The sequence below is a fragment of the Hylaeus anthracinus genome, unplaced genomic scaffold (genome assembly GCF_026225885.1).
Source record: "Hylaeus anthracinus isolate JK02 unplaced genomic scaffold, UHH_iyHylAnth1.0_haploid 11989, whole genome shotgun sequence".
NCBI classification, from domain to species: Eukaryota; Metazoa; Arthropoda; class Insecta; order Hymenoptera; family Colletidae; genus Hylaeus; species Hylaeus anthracinus.
In genome coordinates, this window is record NW_026534337.1 from 15,341,133 (window position 1) to 15,356,104 (window position 14,972).

General features: G+C 50.3%; 1 long non-coding RNA gene across 1 annotated transcript; it reads right to left on the bottom strand.

The window, feature by feature from the left end:
- Nucleotides 1-1,098: 1,098 nt before the first annotated feature.
- On the bottom strand, nt 1,099-2,917 carry LOC128887539 (uncharacterized). Its single transcript, XR_008460057.1, has 3 exons — nt 2,815-2,917; nt 2,486-2,634; nt 1,099-1,649 (listed from the first exon to the last, which is right to left on the bottom strand). It is a non-coding gene; the product is annotated as an uncharacterized LOC128887539 (long non-coding RNA).
- Nucleotides 2,918-14,972: the final 12,055 nt, after the last annotated feature.

Below are 14,972 nucleotides of genomic sequence, written 5' to 3' on the forward strand. Positions count from 1 at the left end.
CGTGTGCGCTACTGATTCTCTGACGAATTACACATACGGGTCCTGTTACGCGAGGCTGCCGGTATGGGAAATTAGTTACCTATTACTTGCTTTAGATATCGATGGTTCCATAGGCGATCCTCCGTTCTGAAAATAAATGTTTGTTGTGGTAACGGAGAGGTGAAAGGTAAAGGGAAGAGGGAGATGTCGGGGCGTATCTTTTATAATGCTTTAACGATGATACATCGCTTCGGAGGCATCCCAATGGCCGCAACTCTGACCACGTTACTGTCATTTAGAAAACGAACTCGCGAATCCGTCTCCGAGAATCGTGGCTGCGGTTTTCGCAAAAACTGGAGGTAGCGGATTAGCCAAAGTTGGGTAAAATAAATTTAGAATGTTCGCGAACGAGACAAAACGACGAAGAGAGATCTGAAAAGTAGCAATGTGCAGGCGCGAGAAACTCGAGTATCGAAAGAGTAATCGCAGGAGAGATAGGAAGCATGATAGACAGAGATTTGGTAAAATAGGGGAAGGACCTTTAGCCTGGTCCTTGTTGCGATCGTACTGGGCGAGGTATGGTCGCCGCGACGCGATGCGACCCGTCCACAGGACCGACGAACGGTTAGTTAAGGAACATGGGAAAGCACTTCTGAATCACTCTCGACGACGCGCGTCCCTTTGCTCGCGCTACTTCGAATATCACGGTATCGTACACTTTTCCACTAGATTTCGCTTCATGCATATATCAATTTTCCACTCACGTCACCGGCCTGCTGGAAACGTACGGCGAAAGTGGAATTTGCGGACCGAGATACGCGGAATCCGATACGCGACGATGATTCAACGCGGGACTGCTGTCACGCAGTGTCATATCGTAAGAGGTAGGCCCGACCCAGAAAGAATTACGATAGGAGAAAAATTGAAAGCACGATCTACACGATAAAACGACTCGTTATAGACACAAATAGGTAATTCTTCGGCTCAGAAAAATTCCCCATAGATGCAAAGCAACCTCCGATGGGGTAGCTAGAGAGATAGATAGCGGACAAACATTCGAGACGAGCAAAGGTATGTTTCGTGTCTTCCCTCGTGGCTCGTGGACTTTCTTTCGTCCGTTGCGTTTCTTTTTTCCGCGGGTCAGCGCGAACGCGTGGCCAGATTCTAACTCGGAAGCGATGCGTCATAATCAGGCGGTCAACTTACTTAGTCCGGAGTGCTGCGCGCTTAAGTTAATTAGCTAATTACTAATTTTAATCGGATGACGTATACGCATCTCGAGGGATACAAGCAAACCCTCTTAGCAGGGGGAAACTGAATTCCCATCGCCCTTCTCTCGTTCTCTCTCCCTCCTTCTCTCACCTTTGCTTGTCCGCTACTTTCCGCTCGCTCTCGCTTCGTCTCCTCTTCCCTTCCCACCGAGCTTGATACGCTGAAGCCGCGAATCCCGTCTAGCTCTAAGGTAAACTCGACTTAATTGGGTCTAAGTAATTTCGCTAAAACTCCTCGGTTATTTTTCACCCATTTTCGACCGCGCGGCTTCTTCGTCGCTTCGTTCCATCGCCTGCCAAGATGCGCGCGAGACCACGAGACCTTAGTATCGGATATTGTCCGCAATATCCGCCCCCATCGTGGAACATTCGCGTCGAAAGATTATCGTCCCAGGTGCTCTGCACGCAAATCAGGTTATTCCTTGTTAATTACGAAAAACAGCGCAAAAAACCGTCTAGCGGTAGCGCTAAATGAATAGTTAAGATGATTTAAATGTCGACGGGGAAAACGCGTCGAGCAGGCTGAGCTCGCTAGGAGAACCAGCCGTGATTTTAAATCCACTCGTTTCGCGTAACACGACGAGCAGTCGTCGCGATCGACGCGATAAAATCAAATCAAACTTTAATTAGATTCTGTTTGCGAGATTCTGCATCGTACCTATCCCGAACAAAAGAATCGCGGCAAGGACATGCACGCGTAGCAAGAGCGAAACCGGCAATCTTCGCGAGTCCTTACTCCAACCGACACCGTACTCTGGTGTGCTCGATATCACGAGCCGCGCGATGAATTGCTTACTTTTCGAAGGAGAATGCTGCTCAGTTGGGCCCGTTAACGAGGTGGGAGTTAATTAACCGAACCGAAGCAAGAGGGAGTCGTAGCGAGGGGTGTAGGATAGCGGGAGGGACGAAAGAGAGAGGAGAAAAACAGGAATCGGTGCAACGACGAGGCCTAGCGGGGGAAGAAGAGACAGTAAAGCCGGCAATAGCGACGCGGAGGGTTCGGGGATCGAGATACGGGTAGCGATAATAGCGCGAGCAAGAGGACGCGGGGATAGAGAGAGTTAGGGTCGCGGAAAGCTACGGTGCACTAGGGGATGGAAACGAGAGAGGGATAGGTGTACAGAGCATGGCGTGCGGGTTCGTAATTAGGGATCTATAATTGCGTGGAGTCAGCTAGAGCGGTTGAGTCGAGTGGCAGGCAGCCACGTCGTTCACACGTGCGCGCGTTTGCGTACCTATGCGGCTTAGGCGGCCAACGCGAAGCGTCGCGACGCGACGCCGACGTGGCCATGCGTCCGGTGCATACGTGTTCTCCGACACTGGTATGCCTGGCTGGACTAACTCTCCACTCGGGGACGTCGCTAGGTCCGTTGCTGTGATTACCCTACCGATCGAGAATCGCCAAATTAGAGCCAGTCCTCCGTGTGAGCGAGGCTCTCGCTAAATTAATCGCGCGTTTGCATAATCTGAAACTCTTCGCTAGTATTCGAGGCAAATAGTCTTTCCTTCTCCCGAACCGGTAACGTATTTGCGTTGATTTCCCGGATACATAGATTACCCGTACCTTAAAACAGTGTCCCCGATTCGTCGCCTTTGGCGATAATTTAACGAGCACCGTGTACACAGGCAGGTAGGATTGTTACAACGGAGACACGCGCGATGGCTCGGGTAACAACGTCGGCGCTAATTGGAACGACGAAAAGTTTCGGTCGTTACGACTAAGCGTTTTGCCTATCGGTCAGACACGCGTGGCCGGTTTTCCATCACTGCACACGCATCGTCTACACACGCGTGGCTCGGTTCGCGTAGGCAGCGCTCGGGTTCTATCGGCTTCGCTAATGAGGCAGATTATTCCCAGCCAGACTGGACTGACAAGAAAGAACAAGAATGTGCATAGGAAGTGGGTTTGTCGTTCGCGCACTGATAGCGCGACATCGCGTTCTAGTGGGCAGATAAGTGCATCTGCCGGAGATACGAGTCCCGGGGCCAACGTTTTCCAACTTACGATTAACCGACCAACCGAAACGTCCATCAGTCCGCGTTGTTTTTAAGACCGATACAGCACTTACCACCCAACGATCCACTTAGGCTCGCGATATTTTCCGGGCGCATCTCGCTTCGTAAACAAAGCCGAGGGAATTATCGGGAAATACGAATACGGTTAACGAAGCGAGGTTGTATCAAAATTGAATCGAGCAAACGAGATCGCGCGGAGGCGTTCGAAGTCGAGCCGAAAATTTCCTCGACGAGCCGAGGATCCGGCTCGAGCTCGGGATACAGCCGAAGGCGCCGGTAAAGAGCTTTCCCTGGCGCGGCGCTTTCTTCAGCTTGGCAATCCTTCACAGTTAACGCCCCTAATCGTATTCATTAAAGTGCTCTCAATGCTTTTACACGGCTCTCAAGCTCTGCCACCATTTTCTCGCTCCCACTCTTTAAACACCCACGCTCTCCTCCCTTAACGTCCCTCTCGTTCTCTCTTCTTCTACCTTTCCGACGTGCTTTCAACGCCTGAGATCTTGAGTAGATTCTCCTTCCCTGCCACTTGGTCTGTTCTCCATCGCGTCGATCTCCTTCTCCGTCTCTCTCTCTCTCTCTTTCTCGCTCTTGCATCCCCGTCGCGAGAGCTTTTAAGTTCGCAACAATGCGCGGATTTATAAACCAGACCGAGGGCATTGTTATCGGCGAGTGATTGGAAGGCGGCGTTTCGACACTGGCCGAATACCAACCATTGGTTACCGTCCATTGTTGACCCCTTTATCTTGGAAATTCGTGCTCCGCCACCTTACTTTTCCCACTTCGACCGCCAGGGACTCGCTAAATCACTTGGTTTTATTGATGGACCTATCCGTACTGGTGGAAAGGCGCTGCCAGCGCGGTATCACGACTTTTTGATAAACGGCCCATTGTGGCCCGTCCTTTCTTCGCGGTTTCTTCCTGTCCCCGGCCCTTTTTCCGTTTCCCGTCACCCCGCGCTTCCAATACGTCCGATTCGCGTTTGCCTTTTTTGGCTAGCCTCGATAGCGTAGCCAGAAGCCAGTCCTAAACGAGCTTCGACAGGCTAGACGGTGCGTGCATCGAATTGAAGTTTACCTCGATTATCGCAGGAATTTTCAGCCCCTGTTTTCTGCAACAGTCGAGGCTTTCACTGTACCCTGGCAGTCCCGCGTTCGTATTTCGATCGCCACGACGAGCCGGTGAGAGACACGTCTCGTCTCGTCGCACTCTGTTTCGGAGCACCTTTTTGTGCTCGAAATTAATGCCGGAGCGTGTGGATGCGCGCGGATCCCTTCGAATTATACGCATCGGTGACAGTGCTCGCACAATAGGATACGATAGGATGAATCGAGTTTCTACCCTCGGTTTGCGAGTTGACTTTCCCATGATGCGGTCGTAATCAGATCATCTCTACCCTACCAGTCTACGTATCGCCTCCGAATGTGCGCCATCAATGGCTACGTACCATTTTTGTTTATTGCTTAAGTGGATCCATTGTTGACGCGGGTGGCGCGCTTGCGTTCTGGTCCAAGAATTAATTAAATCGCGGTCAGACGTTGAACGCTTAAAACGTTCTCTTCTTTATTCGACCGAGCGAGGAACGCATTATTTTCTCGAGAGAACGAGCAGATGATACCTCTGTAAACCATGCGGTGGTACATAGGCAGTTTACGTTACGGACTGCTCTAAAGCGATCCATTTCCCCGGCGCGATAAATACCACTCAATGGGAACGTTTCGTTGTCGAACCGTGCACGAGCGAGTAATCGCTGGTCGACGAAATCTCGGCGAGCGTAACGAAATCATCGAGCGATTACGCGTCATGGGAACCGGGGCGCTGTGCCGCGACGATAGAGAAATTCGTGCGTTCGAAGGTTTGCGGGATCGGGCGGGAGGTTAAAGCGCGTTAGAATAATATATGAGGTCGAAGGTATAGTAGCCGCCACGACGGCATATCGATTTTTGGCGGTGTGCCGCACGTGTCTCGGGCGTTCGACACGTGCCGGCGCCGACGTTGCTGAAGGGATGCAGGAGATTCGAGAAAAGGTATCGTTGGCCGAGCGAGTTTCGTGTTTGGAGCGGCACGCGTATGCGTGGCGAGAGTCCGCGCGCATCAATTGATCCAGCAGTTGGTTGACGTTTGCTCCGCGATCACGGCCCACCCTTCGCGCCACGCAGTTAAGCGCTATCTTCCGTTCATCCGATCCGTAATTATGCCAGTGGAGAAGTATCACAGCTATTTGTACGGATCGACAGGCATTAGTAGCAGAAGCACGGATCGGGCTTTCCCCAGCCTGATCGCGCGATGATCGTTTCTGTTGCATCGTATCAGGGTTTCTTCCCATAATTCTACAATCTCCTGAGTAGTCTACCGTCTAAATTTCTGCCCGCTTTGTTCGCATTGCATCTACTTAATACGATAGAGAAGTCTGCTGATTTTCTCCTTTTGCGTTTTCGTCATCGGATTTAGCCCGATCGGTTATTTCTCCCTGACGATCGAGTACGAGACAAGTGGGAAGGAACTCTTTTTCTCTCTCTTTCTCCCTTTCTCACGAACAGAGTAGCGTAAATAAGCGAGCGAGTTTTTCTTTGCACAATATGTTGCGGGACCATTACTTAGGCGCGGAGTGGGGTTGGAGGGGGTAGCTGCTGCACAGGGAGACTGGCTCTTACCTAAATAACCACTCAGTCACTCGCAGACTTAGCTGGGAAACGGCGCAGAGGCGGAGAAGCGGAGAGGGTGGTTCGGTCCGAAGAGTTGCCAGAGAAGGGTGGGGGGTTAAGGCCAACGTGGGGGATGCCCCGATACTATTACGCGATGTAAGAGTAACCGAGCATCTAGAAACCACCCCGCCAGATTAACGAGACCATTCTGCGATTGATTTCTCGAAAATTGCTTCGATCGTTAACTTCGATACCGTGCCGCGATAAGTAAACTGATTTTTCCTATGATTTCCGTTCACCATTCTTTCCATATTTTCAAACGGAAGCGAACGGTTGCTTAGAAAACGGAACACTCTAGCGAGGAGTGTACGCAGCTTATAAAAATGTGACGATGCAGTTCTATCCATTCGCCCTTCTCGGGCAGTTCGAAGAGCGAAGCAAAGCGTTACACGTACCGTGTAACGTTGCCGTTTGAATGCCCTCGCTCGTTACTCTTATCCTCGCTCGCCATAGCAATTTAGCACATACATTGCACGCGCGTTGGCCACGTTCCGATGATTGCTCGAGATTGGGGGCGGTCCTTCGCGCAAGATTCGGTCGCGATAAGGACACGCTCTCTCGTAACCCCGCGATTCTTTGTTTCCGCTAGAATGAGAAAAGTTTCGGGCCCCACGGGGCTGGCATTATATCGAGCGTCACTCCTCGACCAATCGATAGCTATCGGTCTCCTTCGATTTGCCTGATCCCAGATACCCCTTTCATGGTTAAGACGATTCGTATCGTACATTGTTTCTTATCGAACGTGCTTCCTTTCTAACTACCTATTTTATTTTTCTCCATTTCGTCAGCGAAGGTTACGTCTAATTCTACGTTGTAAACATAGGAATGTATGATTTCATCCCAAGCAGGGAAAAGTACGCGTGAACAGATAATAGCGCAGGTATCGATGAAGTTTCGAAGCGTCGCGTTTGCGTAGCGAGTAATTTAGTCGAACAATGTCCTTTCAGGCTTTGACGACGCGCGTAAGAGGTTGCAAGTTTTCGCGCAAACAGACCCGTGAAAGTTGCGCGACAAGGTTTCATTACGTGACTTTGTCGCGATCGTGCATGTGGCTTTACGAATCGCGGAGTTTAAGAAATTAGCATCTCGAGCGTCGATGGTAGCCCGAGGTATGCGCGCCGCGTCAAAGCGACATTTGCGGGGAGACGGAGCTCGGACGTTGCGAGGGGATCATATAGTGCGGGTCAAAGCGAGGTAATGGAGCGCTGAAGTTACTGGTTGTTAATCGTCGATTACAATTAACTCAACCTAACCGGTGAATAAACCAGACCTGTTAATTGCGCCAAGCTGCAATTGTACGTTTCGCTTGGTGGGCATCGAACAGCGGTCACAGTGTCAAGATACACGTGGTTCATTGGTCGTCCATTGGAAGAAGAATACATAGATAAGCCTCGTGTAACGCGCTATTTCGGTTGAGTTTACAAAAATGGAGTACCCTCCGATCGGGCTGATTTCTTTATCACAGGTAGCCCTTGACTTGACGATTACAATGGTGGTCATCTTGACCCTTAACTCCACGCCCTCCTTCCTTCACTGACCAACATAACTGAAACGCTCCAAAAAGTGCTTTTCTCGATTGTTTTTCCCGTGGAGGAACATCAGTGTTTGACCCATAATTGCGTAAAATTGCGTAGCACTATTTACCTTGGACTCGTCGACGACTTATTTATTTGAAATACGACTATCGTAAGCCGAAGGGTATTGGAAATTATCTTCGTGGAAAAGGTTCTATCGTTGTTGGTCCAACGCCGATTTTCGATCGACTGCGTTCTCTTCGAGGCCAGCTACGAAGTATGGTTTGTCGCAGGAACTGCAAACAAGCCGTTGCTCGGAAGCGGCTTAAAAACGACACCCGGTACGATCACTGTCATGGCAGCCGTTGCCGCTTTCTCGTAGCATTCTCCCGAAGGTTAATCCCTATTGTCGGGTGACATAAGCCTCATAATGGATGGAACCGATCCGGAGAACGTACGGCGCAGGCCCTGCACAAACGCGCAACGAATTCGATTCGCTCTGTTTGTTGGACGAAACGTTGGCCGTGGTGCAAACAGGGGTAGAAGATTCTTTTCTCTCGCGAACAATAGGACGTCTGAGCCTGTTCAGGTTTCTGGACGACGCGTAACGCGACGTTTTAGTAATCTAGCGGAACAAGACTAACGCGAGGAAATCGTTATTTGATACATACGTTATCGGTAAAGTTTGGTAGCCGTATCTGTCGTGGTTCCAGTAGGTGGATGTACAATCGAAACCTTTCCTTCGATGGTCAGCGAGGGTGTCCGTTTCGGATGCTTTAACGAGGCGAAACGAGCCACGGACAAACGCGGTAAAAGGGCCAATCGCAATCACTTTTCCCGGCCAATTCCGTAATTCTCGCTAAGCAGAACGAACGCCTTCCCTCTTTCCTTTTCCTCGACGGAAAGCCACCTTAGATTCCGTAGGGTAAGGGGTCCGATGGAAGCAGGGGGTGGGTGGCCGCTCGCAATCATCGCCCAGTCTTTTAATTTCCTATACCGACGGGAGAGAGCACGTGTAAATGTACGCGTGGCGTGCACGCGCGGGTCCATACGCGCGCGCGTGTGTGTGTGTGTGTGATTGCGCTCGCGCGCTCGCCTGTTCATTCGTGTGAAACGGATGTAGGGAAGATAGGGTAGAGAGAATAGGAGAGAAAGTTTCAAGTAAACGAGGAAGAGAAGAAGATAGCCTGCGAAGGCGAGAGTGAAGGAGAGAAGGAGAGCGAGTGAAACAGAGAGAACGGTGGCTCGTGCGCGAGGGTCTGCACGGGGTGGTAATTGGCTGTCATGGCTTCCCAGTTCTACCAACCGCCCAACAACCCCGAGAGATTGGTATCGCTTATAATTAACTTCTCCGTGCCACGAAGCCACCGTTTCCATCGTGGCGTCCACGAAAAAGAGCGGTAGTTACAAAGAAGAGGGGGCGAGGGTTAAAAAGCGCGCGGCTGAGAGGGCGAAACTTTCGGTCGTGTCTAAAGTCAAAAAGCTTACGGGGACTTCGGAAGCGTAGAAGGAAAAGAAAGCAAAGTCGAGTCACACTGGGGGGTGTGAGAGGATTCGTTGTGCCGCTGCCGGCTGGAGTGGAACGGTTCGCGGTCCCTCCCTTATTTCTTATTCGTAATATTAAGTTCTCGCGGTGTACCGACGTCTAGCGGGGAGGGATCGAAATTCCGTGTGCCCGGGAGCATCGAACGGTGGTGTCTCGTTATTTCGTAATTTTCCTTAGGTGCCGTAATTGGAGCCTTTTGTAACCGCGTCGCCACCCTAACGAAGAAGATCATTAGCTTTGAGGAAATCTGGTAGTCCCGCAAGTTTCTCGGCGGACACCTTTGAAATGAGCTCGCCAACACCTTTAGGGCGGCGGAACGAGTCGGAAAGAAACGCGGAAGCCGTGCGTCACGGTTCGAGGAGGATTTTACGGGACACGGGATAGCGGTTTGCCACGCGTGGCGGAGAAAGAGACGACAACGATACGAAGAAAAGCCCTTTCAGTTCGAAGAACGCGCGCGAGCCATCGAGAAAGTCTGGATGGAGCGAACGAGACGGAGAGGAATCGACGCCGAGAGAAGAAAACGCAAGTGCGAACCAAGGTAATACGTGCGGGAGACAGCGAGAGGAGGACGGAAACGGAGGGGACAGAAAGGCTCCAAAGTCTAAGTAAGTAACATCCATTTCTATCCCATACCATCTAGACGCTCCTTTTACTTTGGTTTACCTTATACTTTACGCGCTACTTCTGCGACTTTTTATTTGCAATTCCACTTTCTTCCACGACCGTCACCTTCGCGCTGTGCTTCTCAGAAGCATCTCGGCCGGCTACGTGCATCTCCCCCCGTTCCCACAATACCATTTGTGCGTTGCTAAACTTTTCGCTCGAAGGTGGCTGAGTCTAGTCGAAGACATTTTTCGCTAGATCAACGCGTCGTGGCACAGTCCCGTTGTTCATGGTACGAATTCCCAGGTGGAATAAGAAAACGCGAGCCGGTGCTCCAGCCCCTACATGTATTCAATGCCGCGTAGGGTCCATGGAATGTCGGTGCAGTCCTTCCGTAACTAGTTTCCGAGCAGGTCAGCCCAATTAACGTTTTCACGCGCAGCGTGCTTGTTCCCTCGTTTTCATCCACCGTATCGCTCCCTCTCTGTTTCTCTCTTGCGCGCGCGCAAATCTTGCCCGCCACCGGCATTCGTGCCCTCAGCAGCCAACCTGGCCTATTCCAGCGAACACGCTGCCATGCCACGCCATGGCAAGTCTCGCAGAAACTTATAATTGCGAAAGGGGTCCGCAATTATAATTGCCCCCGACCAGCGGAGACGGATCTAATTATTCAAACACTCGCGTTCGCGCGACGTGGCGCGAGCTCCGCGAAAATTGGGCGTACGCGTAGATTGGATCCGAGAAATTAGTTTCATTTTTCGCCCCATCTTTTCGAAATAGATCCCGAATCGATATACATAAAGCGTCGCGAGGAAAAAAGTTTTCGCGTTAAACGCGCGTCCTCGTTGCTCGATTTACGAGTTCGAGCGAGGGTCGGTGGCAGGAGAAACCAACGGGCACTGGCAAACGCGAGTCGTCCGAGAGGTAAGGAGCGAGAGAAGTCGTGCAAGGAGGGAGCCAAGACTCCGGTCAATTAAGCGCAGGAAATTAGAGTTTTAATTACGCAGTCATTCAGAAAATTACATCGGGGACCATGAAGAAGGCATCCGCAATCACCAACGAGCGGCGACGAGGGCACGCCGTGCCCTTTCCTTCCGACAGACCGTCCGACCGTTTGAAAAGAGTAAATACAAATCGATCGAAACGCGATTCCTCTATTGTCCAGCGATCGTCGTTCGCTCGAGACGAGTCCCCGTCTTTACGTATTGTAAGGCGAATTATTTTCCCCGTATAACCTCAGGATAAAACGCGTTTCTTTTCTCTTTCTCCCCTTCTTCTCTGTTTTGCAAACCGCCATAGCGTTTACCTTTTTCGGAAAATTCCGGCGGTCCAGATTGAGCGAACCGATAGAGACGAGTGAAATAGCGAAACGGGTCCGGCGTATCGCGCGGCAAGGGCTTTTTCGAACGAATAAATTACGCCGTGCGCGCGAACCGAGTCGTTCTCCTTAACTGCTGCATTTAAATTTTAGCAAACGAGCAATTCAGCCTTTAATTGCTTCGCATCCATACCCGATGTCCGTAACTGCTCTCTCGCGCGAACCGGTAACTCGTAGCCATTTCCGCGAAGACCGTTTCCTATGAAATTCGTCGCACGCGTATGCGTTCCGATCCGTCGTCGTTTTATCCGTCACGCGTGCCAATTCAGGATTCGTCGAGTACCAGCAACGCGAACCGAGTTATCCGATCGCACGGTTGCGCGATCGTCGATTTTCCATCGCGGTTTCCTCCTCGATTCGATCGTTGAAACCAGGTTCGCGCGGTCGACGCTTGGACTTGGCGGTGTCGTGTTCAGCGTCGGTTGGCGCGAATCTACGACCGAAACGAATCGACGCGAAGCGGGAAACGTTAACAGGAGGCATCCCGTGGAAAAGAACACCCGGAATAGGACGCCGCGGATGTGGGTCACAGGGAAAGTCAAAGGTAGCGCGTTAAATTCAATTACAAGTGGCTGTGATGGCCGTTTGAACGGATATAGCTGCGGATTGGCCGAAGCTTGTCGGAATCACTTCGATTCGCAGTCGATAATGGTATATCCTGGGAAACGCGACCGATATTCGGTTTAAATTGGTATCGATGGTACCCTTTAGGACGACTTCGTGACACGTCCACGTTCGACCTGTCCTCCCGGATCGCTTGATACCCGGATTGCACTCCGACCGACCATTCGTCGGAACCGTCAGAAAAAGAGGAAGAGAGAGAGAGAGAGAGAGAGAGAGAGAGAGAGAGAGAGAGAGAGAGAGAACGCCGGATAGAGATCGATTCCACGAGTTAGGTATTAATAGCGATGTATGTTAAATGGAACAGGAGATTGGTCGTTCGTCGTCGGAACCGAATTATTGTCACTGTCTATTTTCGCGAGACGACGTTCCTTATTCATGAGGTTTCCTTGGAGCGGTCGTAATACACTTCATGATTTACTTATAGGTTGGAAGGAAGGCTTCCAAAATGTCTACGAAGTATTATTAAGCATTCGCGATTAATTTATTAAAACCAGGATCGAGTCCCAGAATTACTCTTGCTCGACGTAAATGTTCGGTTGAAAAGTAGCAAGGCCGTGGGCGGATTGAACGGTAAATAAAAAAAAAGGGTGGAATGGGTCACGCGACGAGGACGACGCAAGCAGGTCGAGCTGCTAAGCGGAAGTCGAAGCAAGGCGGAACAGGCGATGGAAGAAAGTAAACAAATTTCTTGTCGGCGGTCGGCGAGTAACGGAGAGTGTTAATTTTCGGAATGAAAACGAGACATCCATCTTTCGCGAAATGCTTGCCACTCGACGCTTCAATTCCCGGCCCATTCTCTCGCTCAACGCATTAGAGTAATGAATTAATTTCCATCCGAGTCCTCTCCTCCTTCTCCCTTCTCTCGTCAGTGCTTCCTTCTACATCTCACAGACCGGTCTTTTACCACTCGTTTAGCTCGCAACGATTCACCCCCTATTTTCTCCCTTTCTCCCTTGCGCCCCCCCCCCCGCCTCACCACGCTATTCTTTCACACTTTACATTCCAGATTTAAAGTCTATCTTCTTAATTATAACGGAGCGACAATGCACTCTCCCCACTGTTGTAGCTTCCTTTCTTGACGCTTCCATTCTCCTCGGACGGCTAACGCTTTATTCGAATAATAACCGACGAATAAAACCAACGTATAGCAATTTGCTCGAGACGAGTAAATTACATTTTTATTCGTGCATCGTGTAACGGCTAACGGATAGATACTCGTTCATGTTTAACGAATCGTTGCGATTTTCGAGTCGGGGAGTCGGTGAAATCTGTATCGCGACTCGAGCTACCCTCTTTGTCGTCGCGTCTTCAACCCCGTGCATCGTGTTATAGTCGTACGTTTGTCGATGGGTGGCTCTCTATCTCGACCCCTTTCCTCATTGCCTCAGCGGCTCCTTGTTCTTTGGCGATGTTCGCAAGGCGCACGGCGGCGCTCGTTAACGTATTCATGGGTTTATGGGACAATTAACCCTTTGAGGGACAGTATAATTACAGAAGCGATTAAACATCTTAACGTATAAACACGCCGAGCCCTGGCGACGTATACGTGTACGAAACTCGACGTGGCAGCAACCCGGGTAGGCAGCCAGAGCGTTACCAATTAACATACTAATGACACGAGGCGCTTTTCGAGAGTCACTGTAACCGGTTGGCCTGCAAAGCTTCTTGTTCGCGTACACGCAAACACACACACACATTCATGGATCCTACCTACACTGTCGTTCCTAAGTATTTGCCCACCCTGCATAGATACGGTATCTACCGTGTTGAAGCAATAGAACAGAAATTTTTGGGCTTACGCGGGCATCGAATTTGTGGCTTCCGCTGAATGTGACAGAAATTTTTTAGCAAGTGCACGAAATCCTGAGAATATAGTATATAAGAAAATGACTGAATTTAATCGTCGAGTCCGTTTGGACCACACTCGACCTGTGCAATTTTTCTGCGACCACGCGTTTAGGAAGTTAGGATCTTATTTCTAAAAAGTGTTGATACTTGAACGACTGCTGAAATGCCGAACGGGCAAACAGTTGCGAGCGGTAGCGTACACGAAACGCGCGAGCTCGTTTGAAGCCGCTGCGCCTTGGTGCTTCGGCTTAACAATTATTTGCGATTAGGGATCACGCGATCGAGACGTTTCCACGACGTTCGTTAAAATAATTGAACTTCCTCCGCCGTTCCGTCTGCTCCGTTGTCTCGTCGATAACGAAGCAGGGTTCGAGAAATACTCTCTCGGTTTCGCGTCCGAGCGATTAACGGGATCGGTTAACTCGACGGCACGAAAACGCCACGTTAACGTTCCTCGATGGAACGAATATAATCGCCGCAAGTCGCGGAATTGTTTTTGCGCGGTGCTCGTTCAGCCAGCGGAGAGATTTTTAATAGTTTTTTAAAGACGAGAAAAGGAACTCGTTTCCCTTGATTGGATTGAAACGTATCTCGCGAAAGCTACCCGTAACGACTTTCCTAATTACGCCGTCCATTAATTTTAATTGACCCGGTTTTTCTTTCCGAAACACGGATACTTTCCAACGGTATTCGATTAAAACCTCGTCGAAGGGATCTTTTAGCCTGGTCGCGGAACGTATTCGGGTCGGGGATGAGAAATTTCTGATCGAACGGCTCCGAAAACGTTTCCGTTCGATCGCAGCCAATGTTAAACTCCTAATGCGATGCACGGCGGTTAACGATACGGTTCGACGGTCCGTCATTTTGTTTGCCCCGGACGAATTTGGTTATCGCGTAATCTCAGCCGGGCCGAAATGATCGGCCTGTAAAATCATGGAAAATCTAGCCGGACAATACCGCTTACCAGTGTCATTGTGAAACCTTTATCGCGGCCTGCGACACGGAGCACGCGCACACCGAAAATCACCGACCGACAATCGTCGAATCGCGAGAGCGTATACCAAAATGCTTTTGATTTAATTAGCTAATTATAATGTTCATTTAATTAATATAATTGGATCGGTTAGCGAGTGTGGGTGCAGCTTGCACCGCCCTGATGGCGGTGACTATTTTGCCGCGTTGCATTTAATAACGCCCATTAACGAACATTTACATTAGCAGTAATTATCGCGGTCTCCGCGCAACGACCAGCCGATCGGGATATTTTCCCTCGTGACGAGGTAATCGCTGTTCCACCCAATTAACAGCTATCATCGAACGAAACGCTTTTGAAACGAACGGAAAAATTGTTTGGTCAACGGGGACATCGTGTTTCGCTGTGAACGTACTCAATTTTTGTCGATTTTGGAATCGAGAGTATAATTGGTCGCCGGAAGCGACCCTTATCCTGTTCGTTAAACTATTCGTAGAGTCCCGGGGCTGAAATGG